A 4,805-nucleotide genomic window follows, 5' to 3' on the forward strand; every position below is an offset into this window, starting at 1 on the left:
GTATTAATATCGCGCTGCCATAATAAATCTCATACCTAGGGATCCATTCCTATTAAAAACCCGTCCCTGCCCCTACCACAGTTTTCAAGTACTCTTTGAACAGTTTCATTTATGTTAGAAAAATTAGTAATGTATTCTTGAAAATAAACATTTTCCCCCCAAAGATCTCTAAATTGTATCTGTCAAAGCCCTACTTGAATCAAATCCAAACTATCATAGTAAGGTGCCACCTAAGTACGTGCATATTCTAATCTTCGCTTCATACGCACGATTCATATGAAAGTCATTTTCAGGGAAATCAACATTTTGAATTAGAACAGAATTTTAGAAATAAATTTAGAAATATTTCAATCAGATTTTTGATAAACCACAGCACAGAGACGGACTTTATCAAAATTGCTAACGACGTTAGACTCAGTAATTATGCAACAAGTTCTCAGTTCTTTTTTTTTAATGAAAAAGCTGCCTTCGACACAATTGAAAACAATGTTCTACTTGATTGTCTTGAAAACTGGGCTGGACAGCCTATTAGTGTCTTTAATTGGCTTCGTTTATGTTAGAATAAAAACACAAAATGCTGGTAGAACTGAGCAGGCCAGACAGCATCTCTGTGGGAGGTGGTGACGACGTTTCGAGCCGAAACACTTTATAAGCAGTGAAGTAACATGGGATGGTCGAGGGGGGATAAGAAGTTGGGAAGGGATAAAGTAGAGAGCTAGGAAGTGATAGGCTGGAGGGAAATGGGCTAGGGGAAGGTGGAGGACTATGGGAAATAAAACAGAAAGAAAGGTAGTGCTGGTGGGAGATTATAGTGAGGGGGGGGGGAAGAGAGAGAATGTAAACCAGACTGAAATTGAAATAATAGATAGGGATGGGGGTAGGCAGGAGTATCAGGTAGGAGGCTACCTAGGCGGGAGATAAGGTATTGCTCCATCGACCTGCGTGTGGCTTCATCTTGACGGTAGAGGAGACCATGGACAGACATGTCGGAGTGGGAGTGGTCTGTGGAACTAAAGTGTGTGGCCACATGGAGATCCCGCCACTGCTGGAGGACTGAGCGCTGGTGTTCGGCGAAACCGTCTCCCAGTCTGTGGCGGGTCTCCCCAATGCATAAACGGCCACATCGGGAGCACCGGATACAGTTTATCACCCCAGTTGACTCGCAGATGAAGTGGTGCCTCACCTGAAAGGACTGTCCGGGGCCTGGGATGATGGTGAGGGAAGAAGTGTGGGGGCAGGTGTAGCACTGCTTCCGTTTGCAGTGATGAGTGCCCGGAGGGGGGGGGGGAGTTGTGGTTGGTGGTGGGATCGATGGAGCAATACCTTATCTACCGCCTAGGTAGCCTCCAACATGCCGGCATGAACATCCAACTCACACACTTCCGTTGATACCTCTGCCTACCCCATCCCTATCTATTATTTTAGTCTGTTTCTCTTTCTCTCTCTTTCCCTCCCTCACTATAATCTCCCGCCAGCACTACCTTTTTTTCTCTTTTATTTCCCATAATTCTCCACCTTCCCCCTAGCCCATTTCCCTCTAGCCTATCACTTCCGAGCTCTCTACTTTAACCCTCCCCCCACTTCTTATCCCTCCCTCGACCATTCCATGTTACTTCACTTCTGATGAAAGGTTTCGGCCCGAAAAGTCGTCCCTACCTCCCTCATAGATGCTGTCTGGGCTACTGAGTCCTGGCAGCATTTTGTGTTTTTATTTATTTACAGCAACTGTAGATTCAATCGTGTTGTCATTTATGTTAGAGATTTCTTTTTGGCTGTCTGCATGACGAATTTTCTAAGAGATACAATGTGTCTTTTGGTGTTTCTCAGAGAGGCTGACTTGCCTTATTACTGTACATTCTCCCACTACACACTCTCTAAGGAAACAACATTAGGGAACAAATATGATTTCGTATTTCTTGAGACTACGAACAAATGTATATATCGAGGGAAGTTTATGATCAGAATCGGAATCAGGTTTAATAACCCAGGCTTCAACCTTTTAATTTGCTGTTATACGGCAGCAGGACATGGCAATATATAATATTAAGTTCAGAGATATAATTTAATCCGAGAGTGTTGCAAATCTCAGAGACCGTAGATGTGGCAATTATGTTTCCCACGATTGCTCTGTCCAGGAGGAGAGGGCACAGCCTCTGGATGTACGAGCGTCCTTTCAGAACACAGATGTAAAAAAAATCTTTAGCCAAAGAATGGTGAATTTATGGAATTTGTATTGACAAGCAGCTGTGGGAGGCAGGTCAATCGGTGTATTTAAGGAAAAGTCTGATAGATTCTTGTTAGGACATGGCATTATCAAAGGATACGTGGAGAACAACGAGAACTGACTTTGAAGAGGAGAAAAAAATATCAGCCATGAATGAATGGGGGTGCAGACTCGATGAACCGTAAATTTTATGCTCTTCCCGTTTTTAATAGGGCTTTATAAGTCTAAACTAAATCCTAAAATAACAAATGTCTTTGTGGACTTTTTGGTGAACGTAGAGTTTAATGCATAAAAAAGGTTTGCACTCTTGCGTTTTGACTTTTAATAAATATAGCGGAAGCAAAAATAGCAGTTATTACAAAGCTAGGCAACATCATATGTGTTTTTTTGGGGGGGAAATTGGAAGACATTTCAATTGAACGTGGAGGCATTCAATCGCAGGTTTGGAGACGCAATGCTGAGTTGAGTGATAATAAATAACACATAGTAAAGGCACACTAATGTAGCAGTGATTAATTTAGGATTATATGGTACATCAGGTGTGAGGGAGTGAAGAATAATGAAGAAAAAATTGTCCTAAAATGACCAGTCAACTATTACATAATAAATGCAGATCAAGCTTCCATTGGCATGTAAAACAGAAAGACCATCCGGGGAAACGTCGATTTCTATAGAAAATATTCTTTGTAATTTGGAGGGTACTTAGAAAGTAAGCAGAGAGAGAAAGCAAAGGGATCTGTTAAGTAGAACATTATTTCAAACACTTATAAATCCGCAATATCGTTATAGGTGGCCTGATACAAGGGTTAGATCTCAAAACACCTATACTTCCTACCACCACCCATTCCCATCCAGAAGAAGATTATAAATTACATTTTGTATATATTACTCAGATTGTTCAGGTTCTTGTCATGAATGTACTTTAACACGTCCGTGAAAATAAGAAATTATGAAATCCAGCCAAACAGAGGAGAGGGGAACTTGCTTACATAGGAATGCTACACGATATTGACAAGTTGGTACCGATGATCCATTTTCATTCTGGATGATTCTGACATTGTTCACTCATTTAATTTCCTCAACGAAGGCAGATGCACAGTATGATCATTAAATAATTGAATCGATTTACTTCAAATGTACACCATTATTCACCGCATGTTAGCCGAAGTATAATTCATAAGTTCTGAACCTTTAATCCAAATCAACTGTCCCACCAGTTTTATTCAGAACCAGCAATATATTTTTGTGTACTGTATTGACTGTGTGGCGTTTACTTTACCAGAAGGACTGTATTTGAGAAAACAGTTTACCATGATTTTCTATAAGAAGGATTTGTCGATGAATAACTGCCAGAATCCTATGACAAGTGGTAAATATAAGAATCATTAATATCTGATGGAAAACAACTGACAATATTTCAGTATGGAAGTCTGCAAATAGAACAAATAAATATTTTAAAGAACATAATATTATCATTCTCCTTTTACAAATCTTAACTTTTAGTGCTACAAACTTATGTCCATTTTCTTTTCTATATTGCTTTAGATGAAAAGTCACTTCAGCTATTGAGCTGTAATGAAGCTGCAGAAAACATTACCACACCAGTGACATTTATCAATGATATTTATTATATCGCAAAGTACATATTACGATGTGGCATATTAAGCGCCTCTAATGTAAAAGGATTACAAATTTCTTGTTCTTCACCTCGGCACAGTACAACAACACTATAAGTTTCGTGAAACTGAGTCATTCTTCATAAATCTTCATTGACTCAAAGAAACATTATTATTTTTCAGTGCCTTTATACCAGAGAGTTTATATTATTTTCCAACGTTTTCCAAAATCTCATCGTCAAACTAGCAAATTGGTAGTTCTCTGCGTGTTCGTTCCCTCGTTTATTAAATATTGGAGTCATATTTCCTCACTGTCGGAACCTTGAGGAATCCATGGTTTTGGAAAGCCGTATACAAATTATTCAGAAACTCCAAAATTCTGACGCTTGGAACATCAGGTCCCTGGTTATTTTATAGACTAATGTCGAACTCTACAACATAACAAGTACTTGTCCCAGTACTGATTGTGATGTTATTGAAATGCTTCTTCAACATGCACACTCTCGATATAAACCTTCCAATATATATCACGTCTATTTTCTTAAGTTAGTATTATTTCTTATTTTTTCAACAGCAGCAACCTACTAAAAGCTATCACAGGGCTTAATTGACATGAAAAATAAAATTGAGCAAAGACCATCCAAACTGTCTTTATCCCCAAGTTCCTATCAGTCTGAAAGATGACACACTTTTTGTATACATAAAGAAAGAAAAGTTACACCAGTGAAATATAACCATGAAGTAAACATAAATCGGTTATCAGGTTCCCTCTTGATCACACTATGTTAAAGTTTCCATGTCTACACAATCCAATTTAAACTATTTGAATTTCAATCTAAGCGTCCTTTTTTAAAATTAAATTCTCACTTAATTAAAAGGCCGACACATCAAAAAGAAGAAAACTGCAATTAATAATCGGTGATTACAAGCAATTATGCGACAATGATACACCGGGATGCTGCTCG

The sequence above is a fragment of the Hypanus sabinus genome, chromosome 2 (genome assembly GCF_030144855.1).
Source record: "Hypanus sabinus isolate sHypSab1 chromosome 2, sHypSab1.hap1, whole genome shotgun sequence".
NCBI classification, from domain to species: Eukaryota; Metazoa; Chordata; class Chondrichthyes; order Myliobatiformes; family Dasyatidae; genus Hypanus; species Hypanus sabinus.